The 19,960-nt window shown below is 35.3% G+C and overlaps 1 pseudogene; it reads left to right on the forward strand.

The window, feature by feature from the left end:
• The first annotated feature begins 204 nt into the window (after positions 1–204).
• Positions 205–19,960, forward strand: part of LOC120879867 — a 35,071-nt pseudogene continuing 15,315 nt past the window's right edge.

Genomic DNA, 19,960 nt, shown 5'->3' on the forward strand with positions numbered 1-19,960 from the left:
TGTTCTGGCTTTCTTGGAAAGGCCATAGACAGAGGAGCCTATGGGCTCACAAAGAGTTGGACATGGTTGAGTGACTGAGCAGAGAACACATTAACAGAAAGCAAAGATGCAACCTAGGTAAAAATTTTTGAAAGATGCCCATTTGGAAAAGAGGTAGTATTCAAAATATTCACCAACCCTGCAAATGGCTGAGGCACTGAGATGATGGGTGTGGTGGAGTTGGGAATGTTGATAGCTGAAGATGAAGGTGGTGGCTGTTGGGATTTCAAGAGGCTTGCTGGGGCCAATCTTTCCTCTGGCACTGTCTGCCAGCCACAGGCCTGTGGAGCTCCAGGGGCTGATACTGGCCTGGGTAGGTAGCTGGGTCCAGGCTGTACTGCCTGCCTGGTCATCTGGTTTCTGGATCCTTCCCTCACTGTACTTCTTCCAGTTGGCTATCTCTTCTACACCAAAGATGCTCAGAAAACTGTCTCAAGCTGCTCTCAGTTTCTGGAGCTTGTTCTTACACTTCATCGTTCCTCTTGTCAAGAATGGAGCAGTCTCACTGCTGCAGCCAAAGGGGATCTGGAGCCCTGAGATCATGAATTTCTGCACTTTGCTGCCAGAATCTTCTCCCTCATGATAGGGACACAGGTTGCTCATCCAGTGCAGAGGCTGGAGGCAGGGACTTGGAAGATTTTCATTTTTCAATATTAAAAAGGCTCTGTGTACATGGTGGGCTATTCTTTTTAGCGTATGCACTTTGTGTTATAATATTTCTCTCAAGGCTGCTTTACCCTTGTCTCTTTGACGTGTTTTCATTACCTTTTATTTCAAAGCATTTCATGTGTAATTAATTAGTTGGTCAGTCATGACCGAATCTTTGCAAACCCATGGACTGTAGCCTCCCAGGCTCCTCTGTCCATAGGATTCTTCAGGCAAGAATACTGGACTGGGTAGCCATTCCCTCCTCAGGGGATCTTCCTGACCCAGGGATCAAACCCTAGTCTCCTGAATTGCAGGTGGATTCTTTACCATCCAAGCCACCAGGGAAGCCCCTAACATACTTCCCTAAATATTTTCTCTTTGATACATGAATGGATTAAGCCTGTTGTTTAGTGTTTGATATTTTCTTATTATCTTTTTTTATTGATTAGTAACTAATCCGACTGTAGGTAGAGCACACATTTTGTACGATTTCAATTTTTGTACATGTTTTGCGGTTATATCCCAGGATACAGTGTATATCGTGTTTTGAGTTTGTCAGCACTTGACTACATCTACTGCTCCTTTTCATGGAGGGTTGTATGAATTTTGACTGAATCCTGGAGATAAATGTTGTCCTTGAGTTCTTCTGTACTTACTGAATCTCTCTTGAGATGTCGTACTAATTTTTTGAAATGAGTATCAAAATCTTTCAGCTCAGTTCAGTTCAGTCACTCAGTTGTGTCCTACTCTTTGCAACCCCATGAATCGCAGCACGCCAGGCAACCCTGTCCATCACCAACTCCTGGAGTCTACCCAAACCCATGTCCATTGTGTTGGTAATGCCATCCAACCATCTCATCCTCTGTTGTCCGCTTCTCCTCCTGCTCTCAATCTTTCCCAGCACCAGAGTATTTTCAAATGAGTCAACTCTCTGCATCAGGTGGCCAGAGTATTGGAGTTTCAGCTTTAACATCAGTCCCTCCAAAGAACACCCAAAACTAATCTCCTTTAGGATGGACTGGTTGGATCGCCTTGCAGTCCAAGGGACTCTCAAGAGTCTTCTCCAGCACCACAGTTCAAAAGCATCAATTCTTTCATGCTCAGATTTCTATATAATTCTCACATCCATACATGACTATTGGAAAATCCATAGCCTTGACTAGATGGATTTGTTGGCAAAGTAATGTCTCTGCTTTCTAATATGCAGTCTAGGTTGGTCATAACTTTCCTTCCAGGAGCAAGCATCTTTTAATTTCATGGCTGCAATCACCATCCGCGGTGATTTTGGAGCCCAGAAAAATAAAGTCAGCCACTGTTTCCACTGTTTCTCCATTATTTGCTATGAAATGATGGGACTGGATGCCATGATCTTAGTTTTTTGATGTTGAGTTTTAAGCCAACTTTTTCATTCTCCTCTTTCACTTTCATTAAGAGGATATTTAGCACTTCTTCACTTTCTACCATAAGGGTGGTGTCATCTGCATTTCTGAGGTTATTGATATTTCTCCTGGCAATCTTGATTCCAGCTTGGGCTTCTTCCAGCCCAGCGTTTGTCGTGATGCACTCTGCATAGAAGTTAAATAAGCAGGGTGACAATATACAGCCTTGACGTACTCCTTTTCCTATTTCGAACCAGTCTGTTGTTCCATGTCCAGTTCTAACTGTTGCTTCCTGACCTGTATATAGGTTTCTCAAAAGGCAGGTCAGGTGGTCTGGTATTCCCATCTCTGGAAGAATTTTCCACAGTTTATTGTGATCCACACAGTCAAACGCTTTGGCATAGTCAATAAAGCACAAATAGGTGTTTTTCTGGAACTCTCTTTTCAGTGATCCAGCAGATGTTGGCAATTTGATCTCTGGTTCCTCTGCCTTTTCTAAAACCAGCTTGAACATCTAGAATTTCATGGTTCACATACTGCTGAAGCCTGGCTTGGAGAATTTTGAGCATTACTTTACTAGCGTGTGAGATAAGTGCAATTGTGTGGTAGTCTGAGCATTCTTTGGCATTACCTTTCTTTGGGATTGGAATGAAAACTGACCTTTTCCAGTCCTGTGGCCACTCTGGAGTTTTCCAAATTTGCTGACATATTGAGTGCAGCAGTTTCAGAGCATCGTCTTTTAGAATTTGAAAGAGCTCAACTGGAATTCCATCGCCTCCACTAGCTTTGTTTGTAGTGATGCTTCCTAAGGCCCACCTGACTTCACATTCCAGGATGTCCTGCTCTAGGTGAGTGTGAGTGATCACACCTTCGTGATTATCTGGGTCGTTATTTATTTATTTATTTTTGTACCATTCTTCTGTGTATTCTTGCCACCTCTTCTTAATATCTTCTGCTTCTGTTAGGTCCATACCATTTCTATCCTTTATTGAGCCCATCTTTGGTATCTCTAATCTAAAGTTAATCAAAATCTTTAACCAATATGGATATCTGCATTTCTCCTTCAGTTTGATTGGATTTTACCTTGCATATTTTTCATCTCTATGGCTAAGTGCATGCCCACATATGTGTATTCTGTTTTTAAGATAGATTGACAGTTTTATGATGCAATCTGTCTTTCTACCAAGTGACTTTCTTTGCTCTGAAGTTAAATTTATTTGATATTAATATAGTCACTTTGGCTTTCTTTTGATTAATATTTGCATAAGATTGTTTCATTATCTTACTTCAACTGCCTATATAATTATATTTGAAGAGAATTACTTGCCACTGGCATATTATTGGGTCATATTTTTTGATCCACCTTATCAATAGCTGTCTTCTATCTGATACATTCAGATCATTTTCCATTTGATGTGATTACTGATTAATTAGAACTTAATTCTGCATTTTTTACATATATATGTGTATATATATATAAATAAATATAAAATATATACATATATATAAATATAAAATATATACATATATACATACATATATATATATATATATATATATATATATATATAAAATTCCTTCTGTTATTCCTCTCTAGGCTTTCTTTTTCCTCACTTTGAACTACTTGCTTGAACCAATTTTTAGAATTCTATTTTGATTTATCTATAGTGCTCCTGAGTGTTTTTCTTTGTACAGCTTTATTGATGAATTTGTATGTATTACACTATTTATATACTTCAATTTTCACAGTCTATTGCTGTCATTTCATCAGCTTGTTTGAAAAGTTGAAGGCTTTCTGCCATTTATGGGCATTTACGCTCCTTTTTAAAAAATAATTTTCTTAAATGTATCCTGTATATATACATAGAATCACACCAGTCAGTATTATAATTTTTACTTCAGCCACCAAAAGTAATTTAGAAGACTCATGAGAAAGTTTTCTATTGTATTCATTACTCTTTTGTTAACTGTCTTTCTCCTTTCCTGATATCTCAGTTTCTTTTTTTTTATCATTCTTTTCCTGTTAGAAAACTTCCAGCCTTTCTTTTAGGGTAAGTCTGTTAATTTTCTTTATCTGAGAATATCTTGATTTCCCCTTTAGCCCCAAAGGATATTTCACTATGCATGAGATTGTTGACAGTTCTATTATTTCAACACTTAAATACTTTTCTTCTGGCCTCAGTGTTTGGAGATGAGAAATCTACTGTCTTCTAATTTAATTCTCAGTTAGGTAAAGTGTCATTTTTCTTTGACTACATTCAAGACTTTTTTTCTCTTTAGTTGTTGGGAGCTTAATTATAAAGGATCTTGTTAAGTATGTTTTAGGTTTATTTTGTTTGGAATAACATAATTCACTCAACTTAAACTTGTAGGTTTATAAGATTTTTTTTTCCCCAAATTGGAAAGTTTTCTTCCATTATTGTTTGCAACCCTTTATTATTGCCTTTTTTCTCTTTTTCATTTGGAATATATGAAGTAAAAAGAAAACTCAGAGAACTCATCATCATGTTATTCTGTAGATCCTCAAGTTCGTGCACCTTTTAGAGTTGTGTTATGCTTGATTTCTATATAACTGTTCAGGACTTTTCATTGTACTTATGAAGAAAGGTATGACATTTCGTCTTTTCAGAAGTAGAAGTTCATCTCTTTACTTTTAATCTATCTTGGTCTTTATATTTTAAATAGTTTTTCTATAGACCTTACACACAGTTGTTTATATAAATTCCAACATTGTCATCTCATATATGATATTATACATGTTTCAATGCCATTCTCCCAAGTAATTAACCTCCAATTAAAATAAATAAATTTATATTTAAAAAATTCCAACAATCTCTTTCTTTTAATTATTATCTTTAGGCCATTCATATTTAAAGTTGGATAAACATCAACCATGTTTGTAATTGTTTTCTATTTATTGACAGAGTCATTTTTTGCTCTTTTATTTAGTTTTAATTGAGCATTTTATAGGATTCCATTTTATCTCCTTTCTAACATATCAGTTGCCTAGAGTTAACAGTATTCATTTTCATTTTTTAACTAATGTAATAGATTATTTCCTGTGTAATTGAGATACTTTACAACAGAATGTTCCCAATCTTTCCCTCCCATTCTTTGAGTCATTGCTGTCATTCATTTTATTAATACTTTCCATGTGCTATAATCATCAATTGTTTCTATATATGATTTAGAATAATATTATATTCATTGGAATACCTACTTAGAATTAACAGGATTTTTTTTGTTTGTTTGTCTGTTTGTTTTTTTACTACCTAAGCTTTGGAAAGGTTCCTCCAAATTACTTTTGAATTTTATTTTGATAAGTGTTTGGGGATATTATTGACCTGTGACAAATGCTATAATTTTTAATGATTTTGTTTTTATCATGCAAACTCTGAATTATTTGAGTAGTTTCTGTTGGTTCTCTCTCCTATCATTTATCCAGGAAGAATATCAACTTTATTGTTTGATCATTGGGCATGAACACAAGGATGGCAATTTATTAGCAAGATGCTGTAGTTTTTAGTCTTCACTGTGTTCTCACAAATTATTTGTTAGTCACTTAACCGCATCCGACTCACATGGACTGTAGCCTGACAGGGTCCTCTATCTCTGGGATTCTCCAGGCAAGAGTATTGGAGTGGGTTGCCATTCCCTTCTTCAAATTATAATCCTTAACAAAACATCTTCCTAAGGACTTCAAGCCTAAAAAGATGATTCCCCTGCAGAATCTAATGATCTGTCAATCATGGTCATTCTGCTGGCTGAGTAACATAGGAGAAAGGGAAGATGAGTGGACACTCTGAGTGCCATCTCCTCTATACCACTTTTAAAACATGTTTATTAGTAAAGATTTGTGTAAATCAAAATTATACTTGAAAGGTGAAAATTCTCTATAATTTGTAAAATTTCAGATACATAATTATATTCAATCGTGTAATGTGTAAGTGGCATTGAAAATAATCCCCTAGTTTTATCTTCAAAGTATTTATTTTCATGTTTAAAAAGAGCCAATTATTTGAGAGAAATTATTTAAAAAACTAATTTCTGACTGGAGAAACTATCCTAGATGTAGTATGTCCTCTAATTTTGCAAGAAATCAGCCTTCAGATTTTCATTCCTTTAGGCAATCAGGATCTCATTATTGAGACCACCTATGAATGGTGTAATTGAAATTTTGCATCTGTGCATAATCACCTCATCATGCTGATCTTTCAATGCAAATCTCTAGACCATCATGGACATTACACTAAAAAAGCTTAGGAAGTTCTAGTTTAGCCCTGATTTGCTCATATTTCATTTTAGCCCCAAATAAATCTGAAACACTACTGAGACCTATTTTCTCTCAAAGTTTAAAATATTGCACTCTGAAGTTTCTATGATTGACACATTTTACTTGACACATTCCATGAAGTTAGAGTATCATGTAATGTCATACTTAGAAAATTTTGGTTTTAAATAATGTGTTATCTTGCTTATTGATTTTAAAGTCTTAACATTTTGCAGTTCATATCATCCTATGTTATTTTGTCACTGTGTCATTAGTTTGCAAATTAGTGGGATTTTTCTTCATTACCCTCTGAGATGAGAATATTATTGAACATAAGAATTTAGTTTTATATCAAACAAAATTAGTTTTATATTAAAAGCATTGAGTTCCACCACTTAACATGCCAAAATATTGTATTAAATGAGGAAAATCATCTTTAAAGGGCACCATAACTACTCTTTCGTTTGTTGTAATTTCATTTAATTATTATAGAGAGTATTCTAAAATTTTATATTTACATTTTTAAAAATTACTTTTAAAACAATCATCAAACGTTGGATTGTTAAGAAGCATTTTTTTAAATTGGCAAAAGATTATTTTGTTCATGAAAGTTACATTATAAGTTTAGTTACATTTCAATTAAAACTCAAAATTGTTTACTATAATAAAGTCTATATTATAAATACAACATAAGTGACAGAAGCTTTAAAAATGATTTTTAAGATAAAATAACTAACTCAATTTAATAAATACTTTTCCTGTTGGCTCAGTGGTATACAAACCTCTTCCCAGTTCAGGAGAGTTGGGTTCGATCTCTGGGTTGGGAAGATCTCAAATAGTAGTAATTGGCAACACACTCTAGTATTCTTCCCTAGGAAATCCCATGGACTGAGGAGCCTACAATGTACGTGAACTGAGAACTTCCAGATGTACAAGTTGGATTTAGAAAAGGCAGGGGAAACAGAGATCAAATTCCAAACATTTGTCAGATAACAGAAAAAGCAAGAGAATTCCAGAAAAAAGCATCTACTCTGCTTCACTGACTACATTAAAGCCTTTGACTGTATGGATCACAACAAACTGTGGAAAATTCTTCAAGAAATTGGAATAACAGATCACCTTTCCTGCCTCCTGAGAAAACTGTATGCTGGTCAAGAAGCAATAGTTAGTACCAGACAAGGAACAACAGATTGGTCCAAATTTGGGAAAGGAGTATGTCAAAGCTGTATATTGTCATCCTGCTTACTTAACTTCTATGTAGAGTTGCTGCTACTGCTAAGTCGCTTCAGTCGTGTCCGACCCTGTGTGACCCCATAGACGGCAGCCCACCCCGTCCCTGGGATTCTCCAGGCAAGAACACTGGAGTGGGTTGCCATTTCCTTCTCCAATGCATGAAAGTGAAAAGTGAAAGAAGTCACTCAGTCATGTCCGACTCTTTGCAACCCCATGGAGTGTAGCCTACCAGGCTCCTCCATCCATGGGATTTTCCAGGCAAGAGTACTAGAGTGGGGTGCCATTGCGTTCTCCACGTAGAGTACATCATGCCAAATGCAGGGCTGGATGAAGCACAAGCTGGAATCAAGATTGCCAGGAGATATATCAGTAGGCTCAGATATGCAGAGGACACCACCCTTATGACAGAAAGCTAAGAGGCAGTAAAGAACCCTTTTGATGAAGGTGAAAAAGGAGAGTGAAAAATATGGCTTAAAGCTCCACATTCATAAGATCATGACATCTAATCCCATTATTTCATTGCAATTAGATGAGGAAACAATGGAAACTGTGACAGACTTTATTTTCTTGGGCTCCAAAATCACTATAGACGGTGACTGCAGCCATGAAAATAAGACACTTGCTCCTTGGGAAAAAAAGTTATGACAAACCTAGACAGGGCATTGCAAAGCAGAGAGATCACTTTGCCAACAAAGATCCATGTAGTCAAAGCTATGGTTTTTCCAGTAGTCATTATGGATGTTGGACCATAAAAAAGCCTGAGTACCGAAGAATGTATGCTTTGGAACTGGTACCGGTAAAGACTCTTGAGAGTCCCTTGAACAGCATGAAGATCAAACCAGTCAATGCTAAAGGAAATCAGTCCTGAGTGTTCATTGAAAGGACTAATGCTGAAACTGAAGCTCCAATACTTTGGCTACCTGACTCATTGGAAAATACCCTGATGCTGGGAAAGATAGAGGGCAGGAGAAGAAGGGGGCAACAAAGTATAAAATGGTTGGATGGCATCAACAATTTAATGCACAGAAGTTTGAGCAAATTCTTGGAGATAGTTAGTGAAGGACAGGGAAGCCTGATTTTCTGCGGCTCTTGGGGTCACAAAGTGTGGGACACAACTGAACAACAGCAACAACATGTGGGGACTTAGCTACCTGACCAGGATGATGGAATTTACACTACTTGCATTAGAAAGGGAAGTCTTAACCACTGGAACACCAGAGAAGCCCCCATTTTGAGTTAATTTTTTGTGAAAGGTATAAGGTCTGTTTCTAAATTCATTGTTTTTCATGTGGATATCAAGTTGTCCCAATTTAAAGAAACTTTCTTTGCTCCATTTTATTGCCTTTGAAATGAAAGTGAAAGTTTTACTCGCTCAGTACTGACTCTTAGAGACCCTGTGGACTGTAGCTCACCAGACTCCTTTGTCCATGGAATTCTCTAGGCAAGAATATTGGAGTGGGTAGCCATTCCCTTCTCCACAGGAGTTTCCTGACACAGGGATTGAACCCCAGTCTCCTATATTACAGGCAGATTCTTTACCATCTGAGCTACCAGTAAAAGATCAGTAGTCTATATTTATCAGGGTTTATTTCTGTACTTACTATTCTGTATCATTGATCTGTTAGCCCTTTCTATTGCCAGTACCATACTGTCTTGATCACTGTAGCTTTATATTAATCCTGAAATTGGTTAGTGTCACACTTCCAACTTTATTCCTCTTTAATATTGTGTTGGCTAATCTTGGTCTTTTGCCTCTCCATACACATATTGGTGGCATAGTGGTAAAGAACCCACCTGCCAATCTAGGAGACACAAGAGACAGTTCTATCCCTGGGCCAGAAAGATTCCCTGGAATAGGAAATGGCAACCCACTCCAGTATTCTTGCCCAGAAAATTCCATAGACAGAGGAGACTGGCAGGCTACAGTCCATGAGGTCTCAAAGAGTCAGACATGACTGAGCATGAGCATATATGTGCTATAAGTGGTTTTGGACTTTTACTTAAAATTCCACTTGATGAAACATAGAAAACCATTGACTTTTGTGTTAATCTTTATTCTTCCATATTGCTATAACTGCTTATTAGTTTATGAAATTTTCTGTCATCCTTTCAGATATTCTAAATTGGCAATTATGAACAAAGTCATCTGTGAACAAAGACAGTTTTACTTTCTCCTTCACAATCACAAAAATATTTTTTCTTCTTGTCTTATTATATTATCTAGGACTTCCAATATAATGTTAAAAAGGAGTGGCGAGAAGGTAAATCCTTATCTTTATACTTGGTCATATTAGAGAACTTTGAGGATCTCATGATTAAGCATGATATTAGCTATAGATATTTTTGCAAATAGTCTTTATCAAGTTGACAAAGTATTCCTGCATTCCTAGCTTGCTGAATGTTTTTATCATAAGTGGTGTTGGATTTTTTTTTCAAATTCTTTTCTTCATCTATTATATAATAATTTATTTTTCTTTCTCAGCTTATTGATATGAGGTTACATTAATTAATATTTAAAAATGAAATTAATGTTTCATACCTGAGATGAATCCCACTTGGTCATGGTGTATAATTATTTTTATACATCAGTAGACTCTATTTCACATAGGACATTTGACACAGAGCATTGACATGAAACCTCCCTTATGGCAGAAAGTGAAGAGGAACTAAAGAGCCTGTTGATGAAAGTGAAAGAGAAGAGTGAAGAAGCTGGCTTAAAACTCAACATTCAAAAAACTATGATCATGGCATCCAATCCCATCACTCAAATCAATGGGGAAACAATGGAAACTGTGACAGACTTTATTTTTGGGGGCCCCAAAATCACTGCAGATGGTGACTGCAGCCATGAAATTAAAACACACTTGCTCCTTGGAAGAAAAGGCATGACAAACCTAAACAGCATATTAAAAAGCAGAGACTTTACCTTGCCATTAAAGGTCCATATAGCAAAGCTATGGTTTTTCTAGTAGTCATGTATAGATGTGAGAGTTGGACTATAAAGAAAGCTGAGCACCAAGAATTGACACTTTTGAACCGTGATGTTGGAGAAGACTCCTGAGAGTCCCTTGGACTGCAAGGAAATTAAAATAGTCAATCCAAAAGGAAATCAATCCTGAACATTCATTGGAAGGACTGATGCTGAAGCTGAAGCTCCAATACTTTGGCCACCTGATATGAAGAGCAGATTTGTTCTGAAAGACCCTGATGCTGGAAACGACTGAAGGGAGGAGGAGAAGGGGAGGACAAAGGATGAGATGGTTGAAAGGCATCACCAACTCAATGGACGTGAGTTTGAGCAAGCTCCAGAAGATGGTGAAGGATAGGGAAGTCTGGTGTGCTCCAGTCCATGGGGTTGCAAACAGTTGGACACAACTTAGGAATGGAACAACAGTAACAACAAATTCTATTTGCTGACAGTTGTGTTTAGAATTTTATATCTATGTTCATGAAAAAAACATTGGTTTGTATTTCTCCGGTAAAATTTGTAATTTTAGTGTAATGCTGACCTCATAGAATGTGCTAAAAGTAGTTTTTATGTTTCTATCCTCTGAAAAAAGTGAGGTAGAATTGCTATAATTTCTTCCTTAAATGTTTAATAGAATTCATCAATGAATCCAGTTGTTTCTTGTGCTCTCTGTTTTGTAAGGTTGTTAATTACTGATTCACTTTAAATGATTTAGGCCTAATTCAACACATCTACATATTCTTGGGTGTGTTATGGCAGATTGTCTTTCTGGGAATTAGTCCATTTCATCCATATTATCAACGATGTGGGCATATATATTTCATGATTATCCTTTTCATTTCCATGGTATCTTCAGTAAATTTCCTTCTTTCACTTTTGATATTATCAATAGCAATTTGTGTCTGCTCTCTTTTTTCTTTGTTATCCTAGTTAAATGCTAAGTTGCTTCAGTTGTGTCTGACTCTTTGCGACCCTATGGACAGTAGCCTGCCAGGCCCCTCTGTCCATGGGATTTTCTAAGCAAAAATACTGAAGTGGGTTGCCATTTCCTTCTCCAGGTTAAAAGATTATTAATTTTATCAGTTTTTTTCAAAGTATCACCTTTTTGTTCTGATGATTTTCTGTACTGATTTTTTGTTTTCAACTTATGCTTATTTTGAATTTAATTTGCTCTTATTTTGCCATTTTTTGATGGTGGAAAGTTCTTCTATTGTTGGAGTTTAGATCTTTCATCTTTTATACTATGTACATTTAATGCTATAAAAAGTTCCTGTAGCACTTCTTTTGCTGTATTCCTCAAATTCTGATAAATTGCTTTCACTTTTTCATTCAAAAGTATATATTTTTTAATTTTTCTTGAAATTTTATTTGACCCATGTGTCATTTGGAAGTGTGTTATTTAATCTCCTTGTGTTTTGGACTTTTCCAGTTATCTTCATATAGCTATTTATTTTTGGTTTAATTTCTTGTAGTTTGAGAGCAGACATTGTATTATTTCTATTGTTTTAAATTTGCTGTGTTCTATGGCTCACAGTGTGAACCACAGCCGCAGTGACTTCCCTGGTGGCTCAGACGGTAAAGCGTCTGTCTACAATGCGGGAGACTCAGGTTCGAGCTCTAGGTTGGGAAGATCCCCTGGAGAAGGAAATGGCAATCCACTCCAGTACTATTGCCTGGAAAATCCCAGGGACAGAGAAGCCTGACAGACTACAGTCTGTGGGGTCGCAAAGAGTCGGACATGACTGGGCAACTACACACTTTCATGGCTCACAGTGTGGTCTATCTTTGTGAATGTCTCATGTGTGCTTGAGAAAAATGTGCATTCTGCTATAGTTGGATGAAGTGCTTTCTAGATGTCATTTAATTGAGAGTGTTGGAGGTTTTTTTTTTTTAATTTGCAATTGCCCTATAGTTGCTTTACAATGTTGTGTTAGTTTTTGCTGTACAAAAAAATGTGTCAGCTATATGTATACATATATCCAATCTTTTTTTTTTTGGATTTCCATCCTATTCAGGTCACCACAGGGCATTGAATATAATTCCTTATGCTATACAATAGGTTCTCATTAGTTATATATTGTATACTTAGTATCAATAGTGTATAAATAGTGTTTTGTGCTTTCAGCTGTATCTTACTGATTTTCTGGCTGCTAGATCTGTGCATCTGGCAGAGGGGTGTTAAAGTTTCTAACTATGATGTTGGGTTCATCTGTTTCTCTTTAAGTCCTACCAGGTTTTCACTCACATTGTTTGATACTCTGTTGTTAGGCATATGCATGTTAAGAATTGTCATGTCTTAAAAATTAATCCCTTTATCATTATGTAAGTCCTGTGTCTCTGACTTTCCTTGGTGTCAGCTCTGTCTGAAATTAGTATAACTACTCTTGCTTTCTTTTCATTTGTGTTGTTCTTGTTCAGTTGCTCAGTTGTGTCGAACTCTGTGACCGCATGGACTGCGTAGGCTTCTCTGCCCTTCACCGTCTCCCGGAGTTTGCTCAGACTCATGTCCATTGAGTCAGCGTTGCCATGCAACCATCTCATCCTTTGTCATCTCTTCTCCTTCTGCTTTCAATCTTTCCCAGCATCAGGATCTTTTCTAATGAGTCAGCTCTTCATATCAGATGCTCAGAGTATTGGGCTTCAGCATCAGTCCTTCCAATGAATATTCAGAATTGATTTCCTTTAGGATTGACTGGTTTGATCTCCTTTCATTTGTGTTAGCATGGTAAATTTTTCTCCATCCATTTGCTCTTACTCTATGTATATCTGCATTTAAAGTGAGTTTCCTATAGATGACATATGGTTGAGTATGGTTTTGATCCTTTGTGGCAATATCTGTCTTAACTGGTACAGTTAGGCCATTGACATTCAAAGTGATTATTAATAGAGCTGGACTAGTACCTACTGTATTAGTTCCTGTTTCCTCTTTGTTCCCTTGTTCTTTGTAACTGCTTTTGTCTGTCACTTCTTTTGGGCCTTTTGTGATTTTATATGATTCCATTTCTCTCCTAGGGCTTCCCTGATAGCTCAGTTGGTAAAGAACTTGCCTGTAATTAAACCATCATTTTCTCTCCTTAGTCACCTGCATTTTTGAGCATGTAATATGATTCTATTTTCTCTTTTTAGTATTTCAGTTATATTTCTTTTTTTCACTTTTTTAGCAGTTGTTTTAGAGTTTTCAGCATACATTTATGACGTGCCAATCTACTTTCAACTAGGACTGTACAACTTCCCAGGTAATGTGCACATCTTTTGAAACTAACCCTAATTTCCTTTCATTCCTTATACCATTGTTGTCATCATTTCACTTATAATAAGGATAAATTACCATATATATGACATATACATAAGCATACATAGTTGAATATCATATTGCTGTTTTTATTTTCAACCAACTGTTATCTATAAAATCAATTAAAAATAAGAAAAATGAAAGTCTTTTATTTTTTTTATTTTGTCTTCATATATTCCTCTTTCATGCTCTTCCTGTATGTAGATCTGGGGTTATAACTTATTTTCCTTCTTTCTTTTGAACTTATTTTAACTTTTCTCTCAAGGCAAGTCCACTAGGAACAAATTCTTTCAATTTTTGTTAGTCAGAAAAAGTCTATTTCTCCTTCACCTTTGAAAGATAATTGCCTAGTGTACAGAATCTAATTTGGTGGTTGTTGTCTACCAACACTGTACATATTTTTGTTTATTCTCTTCTTGTTTTCATGTTTTCCAAAGAGAAGTTGTATGTTATTCTTTGTTCTTCTCTAGGGAAAATGCATTTTTCCTCTACCTTGTTTTAGAAGATTTTTGTTTATTTTTGATTTTGTATAATTTGAAAAATATGTGCTGTGCTGAGATGTAATTTCTTTTTTTTTTTTTTTTAATTTATCCTTCTTCATATTCTCTTGTTACTGAATTGACTCTAATTATCTTACTCTCAGGTCTAGTCCAGCCTCTGAGTGGGAAGGTTCTTTTCTCTTTCTAGTTTGAGGAGGTAAATAACAAAACAAAAACTGAGATCAATACAGCACAGACTTTATTCAGTGGTCAAAGAATGGAGAAGTAGAAACTAAGTTCACAGATAAACTTCTCCCACCTGGAGAGAGAAATTTAATTATAAAGAGTAGAGACAAAGGGTAGAAGAGTAAGAGTGAAGCTAATGATGGGGAGACATGATAATTAGTTGGTGGGGAAGGGGCAGGGTTTTTTCTAGGGACTAGGTGCCCCTCAATTTTTGCCTTTTTGTGATACTTAGTGTCTGGTCCTAACTACTGGTATGTGTGTCATTTAATATGCAAATATAGTAGCACCGTGTATAAAGAGACTCAGGGTCCGTTGCAGGTCTGATTTGTTGCCATCTTGGTCCCTGCTGGTCCCATATGGTGTGGATTTTTTATAGATTCCTTTCTTGTCTGTGAACCCCTTACTTAAAGATTTATGTTAAATGCTGGGGAAGGGTGGGAGTTAGACGGTTTTAAACAAATACTTGAAGTTCTGGCAACACTGTGAGCTTCTTGGATCTTTGGTCTTGTGTCAGATATTAATTTGGAGAAATTATCAATTTTTGTTTCAAATATTTCTTCAGTTTTTCTTTTCGTTTTCCCTTTTTCTTCTCTTTCTGGAGTTTACATGCATATCTGTTGTAGTTGTCCCACAATCCTTTGAGTCTCTCGTCAGTTTTGTCAGTCATTGTTCTCTTTGCTGTTCTGTTTCTGAGGATTCTAGTGATACATTCTCAAGCTCAGAAAATCTATCTTCACCCGTGCACAGTCACCTAACAAGCCCATCATAGACAGTCTTTATTTCTGTTCCCTGTTCCCCTCTTGTTTTCTATCTCTGTCATTTATTTTAGGTCTGTTATAATTTCCATTTCCCTGCTTATATTTTTATCTTTTTTTTTAAGAGAGAGAGAAAATATCTTTTTAAATTATTTTATTTTTACTTTACAATACTGTATTAAACCCACAGCAAACATTATCCTCAATGGTGAAAAACTGAAAGTATTTTTATCTGTTTTTGAAGCATCTACTCTATCCATTAGAATCTTTAGCATATTAATCATATTCCTTTCCAATTCACAGTCTAATCATATCAGTACCCCTGCCATGCCTGGTTCTGATGCTTGCTCTGTCTCTTTAATTTTTTTTTGCCTTTTAGTATGCATTGTATTTTTTTCATGATATCCAGATGTGATGCACTGGTGAAAAGAAACTTCTGTAAATAGACCTTTAGTGAAGTGGTGATGAGTTATGAGAGGAGAAAAAGCATCCTGTAGTCCTATGATTGTCTTTGTTGTTTAGTTAGTAAGTTGTGTCTGATTCTTTGTGACCCCATGGACTATAGCCTGCAAGGCTGCTTGATCCATGGGATTTCCCAGGCAAGAATACTGGACTGGGTTGCCATTTCCTTCTCTGGGGGGTCTTCCCCACCCAGGGATTGAACCTGTGTCTCTCATATTGGCAGACAGATTCTTTACTGCTGAACCACCAGGAAAGACCCTCCAAATCAGTTTAGTTCTGATCAAATCCCCAGAGGATTAGGCTCTGGTTAACAAGTTTCTCCTGCAAAAAGGCCTTATTAACCAGACAGAATGTTTTGGCATCTCTCAAAATGGTTCCTTTCCTCAGCCTCATGACAGAAACTGGAAAGGATTTTTCTCTGATATTTACAGTGAAAACTTGGCTAAGCTCCTAGAGGTAAATTTCACCATCTTGTGCAGTTTGTAGCTCTGAGACTTGTCTGCAGTGAGCCTCCAGCAATTCACCAATTACAGTACAGATTTTTCTATGTTGGCTCTGGTTCCTGCAGTGGTTCATCTCCCTAGATTCTGCTCTGGTAAGACGTGCCTGCCTCTGTGCATTTGCCTGTCTGTCTCTCCTGTCCTGAAGGTAGTAGTTTTTCCTGTGTTTGTCTTTTTATCCAGGAAGAGTTGTTGATTTCCAGTCTGTTCAGTATTTTACCTGTTAGGGTAGTGTGATAATTTCCAAGCTCTTTATAGGCAGAAATGGAAACTGAAAGTCAATCTGATGTTCTTGAAAAAAAAAAAAAAATCTGTGCAACAACTGAAAAGTTAATTCCATTAACAGTATACTTCAAATGAGTTTGGGGAGCAATATGTTTTTTTCTTAATTTATCATAGAAAATTGTCTGTAACAAAAAACAAAAAAGCTTTTATTTCTTACATTGGAAACTAAAAGATGTATATACATTGACATAAAAATAGATATGGTGTTTCAAACAAGTTTACAAGAATAATAATAAATGAGAATTCACTTTCAGTAGAACAACTTATGAAAATTTTTGTAAACTTATAAATCAAGCATAGCCAAAATGGAGTAGGGAAATTCATTGGGAATAATATTTTTTGAAGTTTATTATCCTGTTGGATTATAAACCAGACCCTCTTTAGCTAATTTAGTATTCAAAACACCTTGAGAGTACTTGAGTGTTTTTGTTTGAATTATAGGCTATTTAAGAAAGGCATGATAAATTCAGTTTATTGATATAATGTGATACAGCATTTTATCCCAGATGGTCTGATTTGAAGAAGGAAACTTTACAAAATATAAACATATTTATGAGACATGCTCCTAATAATTACTTTGAAAAATGAATATTTGTAAGTATTATTTCAGAAGATGTTAATCCTGAATAGAGGCAGGTAGCTAGCAGTATTTCTATCACTGTATGCAAAATGAAATATGTCTTTGACATCTTTGACAAATACATGCTTGACATCCAAGCATTTCTTAATATTTGTTGACTTTTTTGTCTTATAGCAAGGCTTTAACATTCTATTCTATTATTTTGTTTTCTTGATGTGGTATATGTAAGCACTATTAGTTCCAAATCCTTGAGCAGATATGAGTAGACCAAAATTTCCTTCTGTTTTAATATTTAATCCAGTAGACCAATGTTTGAATTTTTGTAACAGTATATCACGTGCGAGCATGTCCAACTCTTTGCAACCCATGGACTATAGCCCACCAGGCTCCACTGCCCATGGGGATTCTCCAGGCAAAAACATTGGAGTGGGTGGCCATGTTCTCCTCCAAGGGGTCTTCCCAACCCAGGGATCAAACCCAGATCTCCTACATTGCAGGCAGATTCTTTACTGTCTGAGCCACCAGGGAAGCCCAAGAATACTGAAGTGGGTAGTAGATCCCTTCACCATGGGAACTTCTCAACCCAGGATTCAAACTGGGGTCTCCTGCATTGCAGGTGGATTCTTTACCAGCTAAGCCACCCAGGAAGCCCCAACAGTATATCATAAACCATACATGTCTCTCAGTTCAGGGTTTCTGACTAATGCTTACATGAAAGCATTTATATTTTGTCTCATTGTATTAATAAAATATTAATATTAACTATATATGGACAAAAACTCTAGAATTGTATTCTAAATTCCATTGATAACAAGTGATAATTGTATGGAGCTATTTGAAAAACTCATTGTGCATCCTCAAAGGTGTGTCTGTCTTGGATGTTGTTGACTTTAATAAAAGCATCACAGTATCATACTCTATGTCATGATTTTTGCAACTGTGTGTATCAGAATGTATCTCCACTTTGCCTCCTATATTTAATCCATGCTTTTGTCAGTGTGTATAGTATCACAAGACTCAAATGTGCTGAATAAACTTGTGGAGAAGAGAAAAATTAAGAGAGAAATGTAAAAAATACACAAAGCAGTTGTTAAGAGCATATTGGTACTAGAGAAAGCACAGTAGATTTCTTTTTGGATATACATGTGTCTGTATGTCTCTTTGCTATTTTAGTTGTATTTTGGGAAACAGATTGGATATTTGGTGTCAGTGTTAAAATTACCTAACTTACAGAAAGTATTCTAATCAGTATTTTTGTATATAAGTCTGAATTTTCAGGAACAGTTTGCTGGTGTTCAGCAGGAAATGCCTGCTATGTTATTTTTAGAATCCCAGTGGGCCAGTATCTTTCTTTTTGGTTTTTACATATTCCTCTCATTTTTTTCAGACTAATTCATGGAAAAAATACTGTTGTTCTCTAATATCCTGTGCAATCAAATTGGTAAGTGGATAATTTGGCAATTCTATAATTTTCATTAATTCTATTTTCATTATTTATATTACTTTTATTAATAGAATTATTAATAATTCTATTATTTTTATTATTCTATATTTTTGGACCTATAGTCTATAACATTGTCAGTGTTTACCAAAATGATTCATGCATCCCTTTGTTTTTATCTATACATGGATAGTAAAATACTGTTTTACTTTATCATGATAAGGATAATAAGAATTAAAAAGACCTTCCCAATACTGATACATAAAGATATTAAATTCAATATTTGTAGGGGAATGACTTTCAAGTCTTGGAACCTTGTATTACTATGTGTTTATATTTGTGTGTGGGATTTAGTATGGTATGGACATTATACTATAATCAATAATCTAGAAGATGCCTTAGATTTTCTATTATAAAGCCAATTTATTAATAGAATGCATTGTCTTGAAATTAATATAATTTAAGTCTTTTCATGGGACTGAAATAGGCTGAAATATACTCAGCTATATTTTTAAAAAATTCATTGAAAAAATTCTATATGTTTACTTTGACAAACATCTTCTGTATAATATTAAGAAAGTTTTCTATTACTAGTAGGAAAATATGCAGAAACATGCTAAGGAAAAATATATATATTATTGCAAACAAGTGCACACACATATAGGTTTGCAGTGCTAAATGTAACTTCTGGTTTGGAAGTTTGTTGTGTTATATTTTGCTTTTATGAATTCTCATCACATTTGAGACTCAGTTCTGACTTCACATTTGTGTAATGGATGTTGACTGTTTAAACTATTAGCTTTTTTCCCCTCATAACTTGTAATCATGGTACTTGAGAATAAAAAGTAACAGAGTAATCTTATTTTTCTTCTGTTAGTATTGTACTTGAAAGAGTTTCACTGTAAATGTATTATCATTTTGAGATAAAGTAGTTCATTATTTTTATTAGATCATTTTAAAAGTTTTTTAATATTATCTGCTATAATTCTTAATTTAATTTCTGATATTTCTTTATTTTGCATACTTTGTGATTTTTTTTGATTCAAATTTTGTCAAGGTGACAAAAGTCAAAAAAGAAATGAAAAGAGTTATTTAAAACTTATTTAGATCAAAATTTTAGAGAAGATTCCGAAGTCCAAAACTGTAATTAAAAAGAAAAGTAATTTAGACTCACCAGGTACCAAATAGAACAAGGCAACATCACATTAAAATTTTATGTAAAGGAAAGAAATGCAGGTGGATGTTTTACATAACTCTACATGAGTTTGACTTGTTGACAATGAAACAAGGAAAATGAGATAATATGTAGAAGAATGAAATTATGTAAAATATTAAATGGTTAATGTGTTGACATATTTAAGTATCTTTGACCACGGTTTTATT

The sequence above is a fragment of the Oryx dammah genome, unplaced genomic scaffold (genome assembly GCF_014754425.2).
Source record: "Oryx dammah isolate SB20612 unplaced genomic scaffold, SCBI_Odam_1.1 HiC_scaffold_21, whole genome shotgun sequence".
Taxonomy (NCBI): domain Eukaryota; kingdom Metazoa; phylum Chordata; class Mammalia; order Artiodactyla; family Bovidae; genus Oryx; species Oryx dammah.